Source organism: Plecotus auritus (genome assembly GCF_963455305.1).
Source record: "Plecotus auritus genome assembly, chromosome: 1".
In the NCBI taxonomy this organism is placed as follows: Eukaryota; Metazoa; Chordata; class Mammalia; order Chiroptera; family Vespertilionidae; genus Plecotus; species Plecotus auritus.
Genome location: NC_137770.1, coordinates 174,016,827 through 174,028,322, shown reverse-complemented (window position 1 = coordinate 174,028,322; position 11,496 = coordinate 174,016,827). Strand labels below are relative to the sequence as shown.

General features: G+C 43.4%; 1 pseudogene across 1 annotated transcript; it reads right to left on the bottom strand.

Annotated features, from left to right (window-relative positions):
- Positions 1–3,920: 3,920 nt before the first annotated feature.
- Positions 3,921–6,607, bottom strand: LOC308241711 (neurofilament light polypeptide-like; annotated as a pseudogene). Its single transcript has 2 exons — positions 6,603–6,607; positions 3,921–5,058 (listed from the first exon to the last, which is right to left on the bottom strand). The product of its transcript is annotated as a neurofilament light polypeptide-like (transcript).
- Between the last annotated feature and the right edge of the window lie 4,889 nt (positions 6,608–11,496).

Sequence of the window (11,496 nt, the reverse complement as noted above, 5' to 3'; positions counted from 1 at the left end):
TTGCTGTTCCCAGCTCCCTCATTCTATGTAAATGTACCCGTTGCAGCTTTTCAGTTCCCCTATTCTATGGAAATGTACCTTCCCCTGCTCTGCAGCCCTGTGTTTCTTCCATGGTCTCCTTAATTTCTAAAATATCCTAAAACCTCTCTTTTTCACCCCCCAAAATTCCTGTTTCATTATAACCTCACTGGATTTAGGAGCCTCATTAATCCAGCATGACCTGACCTTAACTTAATTACATCTGCAAAAACCCTATTTTTAAGTGAGGTCACGTTCTGAGGTTCTGGGTAGACGTGAATTTTAAGAGACAATAGCCTACTATAATTCTCAAGGTGGGTCCAAGAAAGGTAAATCTGGTTGCCAAGGAACTAAGAATAACCACCAAATTTCTTGTTCTCCATGATGCCCCACAGTTGGCAGTAATTTCAGCATCAAATGGTAAAGTAAACTTCAGCATAAAAGCCATGGAAAATAGTCACTTGTGCCTGAACACATGACAGGGTAACTTCATTCTGTTAGCATCTGGCAGGGCTTAATAGTAAAATATATTGAGTCAATTACCAATGTAGCAAAACTTGGTTTGGTAGCTATATATGCCCTATTCGCCTCTGAAAAGCGTAACAGTTTGGATGCCCATAATCTGCAAATATATTTTCTTTTAATCTTTCTGTTTATCTAATTACTTTAGAGATAGCCTCAATGCTAATAATTTTATAGTCATTCCAGTCTCTACAAAGAAATTCATTGGAAAGCACACAGTAAATAGAGACCCTTATTCTTTCTCAATTTTTAAAAAATATTCAACTTGGTATCATCAAAAGTAAGAAGACAAGTCTTGGCTCCAAAATTCTTTAGCCAAAAATAAAAAATAAAAAAATAAATCCTTTGCCATTTTGTCAAAGTGAGATGGGGTATTTACTCCAGGTAATATAAAGAAAATATAATTCTTGAAACTCTGTAAATCCTATCTTCTCTTCTGCAGTACATCAGTAAGAACAGATTTTGTGACATCTACTGGCAGATATAATCTTACTCCATGTTTCTGGAGGATAGTGTAAGGTTCGAGGCCCAGGAAATGGGAGTCGGAGACCAAGGCATGTTAAAGAGGAAGTTTATTCCCCACTAAGGAGCAAGATTCATTACAGAAGAGGGTAGAAAGGCCAGGATTAGAGGAGGGGGAGGAGGACCTCAGCTGGGCTGCCTCGTAGACTGGGGAGACAGCAACACGTGAAGCGGTGAACATGCCTTTTGAGGGGAGGAACAGGAAGGGGTTGGGCCCAGGGTGGAACAGGAAGGGGTGGGGCCCAGGGCACTCAGCACGCACTGATTGGTGGTTGAATGTCTAAGGGATATCCTGGCGGCAGACACCGGTTACGTCATAACTCCACCCACCAGTTGTGGGGAGGGAGGATCTATCAGATAGCAACAACTTTAACAGCTACAACAAAATATTAACTTTCTTTATTTTTCTAAAATCAATTAAAATCAAGTTCCTATTTCTTATATTCAGTGTGAAATATCCAATTTCCCTCTCCTTATTTCCCTCCCCACCCAAAATGTGTGCAATGGGCCTGGGATCTTTGTAGAGTCCAGAATATACTTAGAATTCTTTTTATTGTTGGCACCAATGGTATTTACTGACATGTTTGAGCTCATTGTCCAATCAAGAATAGTCATTTGCATATGAAAAATGCTCAATGTTACTAATTATCAGAGAGATGCAATTAAAAATACAATGTAGCACCTCACACCTGCCAGAATGGCTACCATCAATAAATAAACAAACAGCAAGTGCTGGAGAGGCTGTGGAGAAGAGGGAACCCTAGTACACTGCTGGTAGAAATACAGATTGGTACAACTGCTATGAAAAATAGTGTAGATAAAAAGATAAAAAATGGAACTGCCATTTGATCCAGTGATCCCACTTCTAGGAATATATGCTAAGAAGCCTGAAACATCAATCAGAAAGAATATGTGCACCTCTATGTTCATAGCAGCATTACTAGTATTTACAATAGCTAAGATCTGGAAACAGCCCCAAGTGCTCATCAGTAGATGAATGGATTAAAAAACTGTGGTACATTTACACAATGTAATGATATGCAACTGTAAAAAAAGAAGGACGTTTTACCCTTTGAGACAGCATGGAGGGACCTGGAGAGTATTAAGCTAAGTGAAATAAGCCAGTCAGAGAAAGAACAGTATCACATGATCTCACTCATATGTGAAATCAAAATAGTTTTAGAGAGATTGAAGCATGCAACAGACTGATGAATTTCAGAGGGAAGGGGGGCGGGATTAACCAAAGAACTTATATGTACTAGAGGCCCAATGCATGAAATTCCTGCAAGAGTAGGACTTCCTTCCCCCCGCTGCTGGCACCGACTTCAGTCTGGCACCCGGGACCCGGACTTCCCTCGCAGCCCTGGCTTCGTCCAGAAGGTCGTCTGGTCTAATTAGCATATTACACTTTTATTATTATAGACTAGTGGCCTAGTACATGAAATTCGTACACGGGGAGGGGGTGTCCCTTAGCCCGGCCTGCATCCTCTTGCAATCTGGGACCCCTTGGGGATGTCCAACTGCCGATTTAGGCCCGATCCCTTCAGTCGGACATCCCTCTCGCAATCCGGGACCACTGGTTCCTAACCGCTCACCTGCCTGCCTGCCTGGTCGCCCCTTACCATTCTGCCTGCCTGCCTGCTCACCCCTAACTGCTTGCCTGCCTGCCTGATCGCCCCTAACCACCTCTGCTTTGGCCCCCGCCTCTGCAGCTTCATCCAGAAGGACATCCAGAATGACGCCCAGAAGGTTGTTCGGCTGTCCGGTCTAATTAGCATATTATGCTTTTATTAGTGGCCTGGTGCACCCGGGGGGCACGGCCTGCATCCTCTCCAATCTGGGACCCCTGTGGGATTGGGACTAAACCAGCAGTGGGACAACCCCCTTGCAATCCGGGACAGCTGGCTCCTAACCGCTCACCTGCCTGCCTGCTTGATCACCCCTAACCACTCTGCCTGCTGGCTTGCTTGCCCCCATCTGCACCCCCCTGCCAGCTGCTCACCCCAAACTGGTTCCCTCTGCCGGCCTGCTCACCCCCAACTGCCCCCCCCCCCGCCAGCTGATTATCCCCAACTGCCCTCCCCTCCTGGCCTGATCACCCCTAACCGCCTCTGCCTCAGCCCTGCCACCATGGCTTTGTCCGGAAGGATGTCTGGAAGGTCTCATGGCCTAATTAGCATATTACTCTTTTATTAATATAGGTAGGATATGACATACTGCCATAACTATAACATATCTACCAGTATTACTCTATGAGAATACGTACTTCATGTGATAGGAAGGCATCTAATACATTACATTGTATATGTTGTAAGTAGTAGGAAATACTGTATTCGCAGCAATAATATACACCCTGTGACTTCCCTTCCTGATTTGGGAATGGTTCACCAGTTCTTTGAACATTTTCTGGCCCCTAATGTATTTTTTTTTTTTTGTCATTCAGTATAACTTTATTTACTGTTTATTGAACATGATTTGAGGTCTTTAATTTCTAACCACCAAAGATTCAAAGGATTATTATTTCCACGAAGTTTAACATTAACATCAGTGAATTCATGTATTCATGTGTTTTTATTGTAAACATCTGAATTATTCACATTGTCATAGATCCTGAACTCATAAGCGTGGACCATGCACAGGCTGGCAGCAAGCCAGGAAGCCACTCTGCAAGCAAACAGATACTCTGCATAAGGAGAAAAGTCACCTCAGACTTTTAATGTCCAACCTGAGTCACCTCAGAATGTTATATATATTGACTTCTTAATTCATATAGTATCGGGAACTCAACTGCTTGGTTGGTGATGGGGTTGACCTGGTTTAAGGAGGATTATTCCTGAAATAATTAAGGAAAGGGGGGCTCAATCTTTCTTCTTGGTTGCTTGCTCCTCCCCAGCACCTTCATCTTTCTTCTCATCCTCAGCTTCTTGGGCATCTTCTCCTTCACCTTCACCTCCTTCTTCCTCCTTTGCGTCCTCAAATTCTTCCTTGGCACCTTCTTCCCCTTCCTCTCCTTCCTCTTCGTCAGCCACTTCCTTCTCCTTCAGAGGAGGGTTCATTCTTAGCTTCACCGACTTTTGCAGCCTCAAGGTCTCCTCCACCTTGATCTGCTCCTCCTGGACGTGGCTCGTGTATTAAGAAGGAAAGGAGTGAGTGGACATCAAGTGGGAGCTGGTCTGTAAACCACCGTAGGCAGATCCACGAAAGACCTGGGAACTCTGGGAGTAGCCGCTGGCTATGCTTCCCATGCTGGTGAAACTGAGCCGGGTCTCCTCACCTTTCAAGAGTTTCCTGTAAGCTTCAATGTCAATGTCCAAAGCCATCTTCACATTGAGGAGGTCCTGGTATTCTTTTAAATATCATGCCATTTCACTCTTTGTAGTTCTCAACTCATTTTCCAATTTGTTGATTGTGTCCTGCATAGCACTAACATTTGTGTTCTGCTTATCCTCCAGCTCTCACAGCTGCTTTCCCAGAGCTTCATTCATGTCCCGGCTTGCTTTGATCTCCAGGGTCTTGGCCTTGAGCAGGCGGCGGCTCTCAGACACCTTGTCCTTGGTGGCACGCACCGCGTAGGTGTTCTTGGCAGTGCTCTCAGTCAGCATGGTGAAGCAGCTCTTGTACCATTCTTAGGCATTCTGCATATTCTTGGCAGCCAGCTTCTCGTACTGGGCGCGGATGTCCTTGAGCGTGGCCAAGAGGTCGGACTTGGAGAACACGTCCATCTCCACGGAGATCTGAGCGTACTGGATCTGCGCCTGCAGCTCGGAGATCTCCTCTTCGTGCACCTTCTTCAGAAAGGCGATTTCGTCCTTCAGGCTGTCGATGCGCCTTTCCAGCTCAGCGCGGGCGAGAGCTGCCTCATCTGCACCTTTGCGCGTCTCCATCAGCCAGCCCTCTGAGTCCTCATGGTTCAGCACCTCTTCCTGGTAGCTCGCCTGCAGGTTGCTTCCAGCCCTTTCTGAGCCCCAGTGCCTCCTAACTGCCCACTTCCCTCTCCTCGCCAGGGACAGGGCATGGTGGGGCGGGACACAGGCATCCCATTTTCATTAAAATGTTCAACCAGGGCCTGCTCCACCAGTGTCAGCAGGTGGCCCGGGGGCAGACAGTGATCCTGGAGACCCTGGCCACCCCAGGTCCCCGATTGTGGCCTAGACCCTGTGGGCAGCATCTGGCACTGCCTGCTCCGCCTGCTCAGTCCTCGATGGTGGCCTGGACCCCTCAGGTGGCGTCTGGTGCTGCCTGCCTCACCTTCCCAGTCCCCGATGGCAGCCTGGACCCCGTGGACAGCGTCAGGCGCTGCCTGTGTCACCTGCCCGGGGCCCCAGTTGCGGCCTGGACCCCGAGGGCTGCGTCTGGTGCTGCCTGCCCTGCCTGCATATGCAAATTTACCCACCATCTTTGTTGGGTTAATTTGCATATCACTCCTGATTTGCTGTGGGTATAGCAGAGGTACGTCAATTAGCATCTTTCTCTTTTAGTAGTGTAGATTATTATAGATAAACCTCTCTTGCCCAAGGGAAAGGTTCTGGTAGGAAATATCCAGATCAGTTTATTTTTATATTTTGAATTAGCCTGTCTATTTTCAGACAATTGTAGATTTGCATGCAGTTGCAAAAAATAATGCTGAGAGATTCTATGTATCCTTTACCCAGTTTCTCCCAATGATAACTTTTGCAGAATTATAGTACAAATCATAACTATGATATTAACATTGATGTAGGCAACATACCGAACATTTCCAACCACAAGTATCCCTTATGTGGCCCTTTTACAGCCACATCTACTTCTCTCTTATCAACCCTCATCCCCCTGATAATCCCTGACAACCATTAACTTTATTCCCATATTTCTATAACTTATTATTTAAAGGTTATATAAATGGAATAATATTGTATGCAATGTTTTGTGATTGAATTTTTTTCATTGAGCGTACCTGCTTACAGGTTCATCCAGGTTGTTGCATGTATCAATATTTTGTTCCTTTTTTTGTTTCCAAGTAGTAATTTATGTTATTGAAGAGTCACAATTCGTTTAACCATTTACCTACTGAAGGACATCAGAGTTCTTTCAATTTTTTAGCTATTATGAATAAAACTTCTATAGACAATCACATGCAGGTTTTTTTATGCATATACACTGAGTGTCCACATTATTATGATCTCTGAATGCATAATAATCTGGCCACACAGCATATATATATTCATGCACCTGAATATATATATTAGAGGCCCGGTGCATAAATTCGTGCATGGGTGGGGTCCGGCCAGCCTGGCCAGGGGGAGGGGACATAGGCAGTTGGCCGGCCTGCCTGCTGGTCGAACTCCTGGTTGAGGTGACAATTTCCATATTAGCCTTTTATTATATAGGATATACACTGAGTGGCCAGATTATTATGCGTTCAGAGATCATAATAATCTGGCTGCTCAGTGAAAGTGTTCAATCGTCACTGATAAAGACATAAAAGTTCACTTGTGAGGTCATGTAGTATTTACATATTTAGTTTTTAAAAAATGCCAAACTGACTTCTAGAATGGCTGTACCACATCCTTGCGAATACTTGGTGTTGTAACTATATTTTATTTTAGCCATTTGATAGGTATATAGTGATTTTAAATTGTTGGTTTTATTTAGCATTTCTATAATGACTAATGATATTGATCTTCTTTTCTTGTGCATATTGTTCATTTGTATATTGTTTTTGAAAAAATGTTTATTATTGTATTTTGACCATTTTTTATTTCATTGTTTATCTATTCAAACACCTTGGTTTTATACTACTAGCCTCCAGAACTGCGAGATAATAAATTTCTGTTGTTTAAGTCACCCCTTCTGTATTACTTTGTAATAACAGCCCTAGCAAACTAATATGGTGAGTCATCTGTTACTGAATTATTTAATATTTCAATATTTGTAACTTAAAAACTCAAAATTTTAAGACTAGGTACAAGCGTATTCAAATTTTCCACTTCTTTAATGCACTTCGGCAGTTTGTATTTTTTGAGAATTTTTTCCTTTTCCTCAACTATTAAATTTATTGGCATAATGTTTTTTATAATATTACATTGTTATCATTTTAATATCTCTAGAACATATAGGATCACTGGTGCTGATAATTTGTTTTTTCTATCTTTTTTTCCAGAGCAGTCTTGCAGAGGTTTACCAATTTTATTGTTTTTCTCAAAGAACCAGCTCTTGGTTTCACTAATTTTCTTTCTGTTTTCTATTTCACTGATTTTCCACTATTTCCTTTCTTATGTTTCTAATGGTTTTATTTGTTCTTTAGCACCCTCATTTTTTTTCAGAAGGATGATGAGTTCATTGATTTTATGTGTTCCTTTATTTCTAATCCTGGTATTTAAAGCTATAAAATTTTATCTAAGTAATGGTTTAGCACCCCACTATTTTTGTCATGTGGTGTTTTTATTTTCATTCAGTTCCCAATTAGGTCTAATTTTTATTTTGGTATATGAACATGTAATGCAAGCCTGATATAAGACTGGTGAGGTGTTATGTTCTTTTTTCCTTTTCATTTGGTTTGTTGCAACATTCTCAGCTTATTGAGCTCTAAGAAATGCTCTCTCTAAATCTTCCTTCTAATATCTATTTCTTTGTAAGACATGAATGAGTTACCAAGATAGTAGTCTTTACATACATTTTAATAACAATTTAGTGACTTATTTTGTGTGTCATACTATTTTCTCATTTAAGAAATGAGGTAGCTGAGAAGTAAAAATGCTGAATGACTTGAGCAGGATTATTCAACACTAGGAGGCCCAGTGCACAAATTCATGCACAGGTGGGGTCTGGCCAGCCTGGCCCCGATTGGGGTGGATTGGGGCTGGGCCTGTCAAGAGGAAGAGGCGGCGGGAGGTTGGTCGGCCAGCCTGCCCTGATCGGGGTCCAATCAGGGCCAGGCCAGCCAGGGAGGAGGGGCCATGGGCGATTGGCCAGCAGGCCATGCCCCCAATTGGGGTGGGGAGGATGATTGGGGGTGGGGCCAGCCAGGGGGAGGGGCTTCGGGATATAGCCTCAAGCCTTACCCATGATTGGAGTGGGGGGAGAGGCCGTGGGCTAATCGGGCTGGTGGGGGCCCATTGGAGGTGGGATCGGCATGGGGATGGGCTGTGGGCGGTGGGCCAGTTGGCCCCACCCCTGAATGGTGGAGGGGGGCCAATCAGGGGCCAGTGGCCAGGGGGAGGGGCAGTAGGTGGTTGCTGGCCAGCCCTGCCACTGATTGGTGTGGGGTGGGCTGATTGGGGCCAGTGGCTGGGGGGAAGGACTGTGGGTGGTTGTCTGGTTGGCCCCACCCCCGATTGGTGTGGGGGAGGCCGGTCAGGGGTGGGGCCAGCCATAGGGAGGGGCCTCAGGTGGCTGGCTGGCCGGCCCTGTCCCTGATTGGAGTGGGGGGGGGAAATTGAGGGTGGAGCTGGCTGGGGGAGGTGCCACAGGCTAATCGGGGTGGTGGGGGCCCAACTGGGGGTGGGGATGGCCAGGGAGAGGGGCCACAGGCGATTGGTCAGCCAGCCCCGCCCCTACTTGGGGTGGGGGGCTGATCTGGGGTGGGGTTGGGTTGGGGGAGGGGCTGCAGGAGGTTGGCTGGCCAGCCCCACCCCCTATTAGGATAAGGGGGGCGATCGGGGGTGGGGCTAGCTGGGGCAAGGGCCCATGGGAGATTGGCCACTGGCCCCACCCATAATCAGGCCGGTTTGCTGGCTGCAATGGGCGTCATAGCGACCGGTCATTCCAGTCATTACAGTGTTCCAGTCGCTGGTTTTATACACACACACACACACACACACACACACACCTGGACATGGTGGATATATCATTATGTACAAAATGCCATTAATATAGATACTTTCTACAAACTTCTTCATTGAGGTGCATCCTGAGGCAAAGTGTGAATTCTTAGTGGGGATGAAGGAGGGGTTGATGAGAAGGTTGAGGAGAGGTGGAAAGGCACCATCAGTGAAGCTTATCTGTATCTTGTGTATTCTTAAAAAGTAATGTGAATTTATAAGCTACTTCCTGACATTGTTATACATGGAATAGGGTGCTTCTCTGTCTTGTGTCATTTTTGTAAAAAAAAAATTTTGTTCCAGGAAAATATGCCTTATCCCTCCCACCTTTCCTCCACTATGGCTTCACCTACTCATAATACCCTGCTTTGTGTCCTCAGGGAATAGCCACTGAAGGAAATTATGAGAAACATTTTTTAAGGCCATCTTGCCAGTCCAGAATGTTCTTGAAAATAGTTGGTTAACTTTTTATTTAAAAAATATGGTTAGTAGAATGAAATGATACAGATTTGTTAACTATATCTAAGTCTAGATTTGTCAGACATAACAATCTATGTATATAAAAGCCTAAGCGACCAGCCGGCTGGCCAGTAGCTTGATGCGCACTGTCCACCAGGGGTCAGATGCTAAACGCAGGAGCAGACACCACAGGCATGGAAACATGGAACAGACTGATGAATCTCAGAGGGAAGTGGGGAGGGTGGGAAGAGATTAACCAAAGATCTTATATGCATACTAGTGACCCGGTGCATAGATTCATGCACCGGTGGGGTCCCTCGGCCTGGCCTGTGGGAATAGGTCTGAAACTGGCTCTTCGACATCCCCTGAGGGGTCCCAGATTGCAAGAGGGTGAATCTGTGCACCGGGCCTCTAGTCTTAAAATAATTTGAAACTTAATTTGCAACTCTAGTGCTTAATTCTTTCGTCAAGAATTTATTGGCATTATGAATTTTCAAAGTTGTAAATGACAGATTTTTATACTAGCTTATTTGGTAAAGAGGCTTTACTTCACCTTCATTTTTGAAAGACTTTGTTATTTAGTTTAGAAATTCAGGTTAACAGTACTTTGTTTTGTTTTTAAATTACAGTATTATAGGATTTTTTTTTTTTTTTTTTTTTTTTTTACTGGTAAGAATATCTTCTGGTGTGCATTGTTTCTACCAAAAAGCATGATGTCATGGTTATTGTGTTCTTATCTATGTGCTGTGTTATTTTCCACTGGATGCTTTTAAAATGATTTCTTTTATTTGTTTTAAGCCTTTTGATTATCATTTGCTTTGGTTTGTTTGTCTTTATAATTTCTTCTGTTTTGGGATTCATTAATCTGTTTAGATCTGTGGGTTTGCAGCATTTACCAAGTTTGAGTAATTTTTCAACCATTATTTATTCAAATCACTTTCTATTATGTTCTCCCTCTGCACCCAGCAACCCGTTGCACATTGTCCTCAGTTTATTAATGCTATGATCAAATTTTTATTGTTGTAGGCCTTTTCCCTGCTTTTCATTTTGGACAGTTTCTATTGCTCTGTTTTCTATTTTACTAATCTGTTTTACTGCAGCATTATATCTGCTTTTACTAATTTTTATCTCATAGTTGAGTCCTTTTATATTCCCCATATCACTACTTAACATGCTCAATCTTTCCCCTGGCTCTTAAACATATGGAAGTGGAGTTATACCTTTTAAACATCATTATTTATAATTCTTTGTCATTTCTGGGCCCTTTCTTATTGATTGATTTACCTCCTTATGGATTTATTTTCTTCTTTGAATACTTGGTGATATTTGATTGAATACCAGACTTTGTGAATTTCAAGATCTAGAGTTGTTCTGGAATGCAGTTATTTAAAAATCACTTAAATTCTTGATTTTAAGAAATCTTTAAAAAATTTTTGGCTTTCTTCTATACGTATTTGCAACAAAAACCCTCTCAGAGAAGCATTGATCTGGCTGTCAAACCTCAGAGGGAAGGTAGGGGAGGGTGAAGGTAAGGGGGAGAGATCAACCAAAGGACTTGTATGCATGCATATAAACCTAACCAATGGACACAGACACCGGGGGGTGAGGGCATGAGTGGGGGATGGGTGGGTAAGGGGGGCAATGAGGGGATAGGACACATATGTAATACCTTAATCAATAAAGAAAAAAATAAAATGAATAAAATGGAAAAAAAAAGTCCTCTCATTAGGAGATGTAAAAGATGCTATTTCAGACTGAAAAGGACGTGGATTTTACCATTCAAAGATGACACTCTACATTCAACACTAAGTGCATATTTGAATGCTTTAAAATAAGCCTGTCAGGAATGGAGGGAAAGTTCACATGACCCACATGCAGGTTGCCCTCTGAGGAGTCCATCCTTACTGAGTGAATTTTCCAGTGTGGGATCCAGGCTCCCCCAGGTGGTCTTCTGGTAGCACTTCACTGCAGAGGCTGCAAGACACCATCTCTTGATGCCTAGTCTCTTGTGATGAGCTGAGGCAATTTGCTGAAATCAAACTAAACATGTACTCTCAAAAACCAACAACAACAAAAACAAACATTGTCTAAACATTAAGACAATATATCTAAATCTAAGTTCTAAATTTTTTGGAGGTTATGGATATCTTTATTACCTTTGTGGTGGTGGTAACAT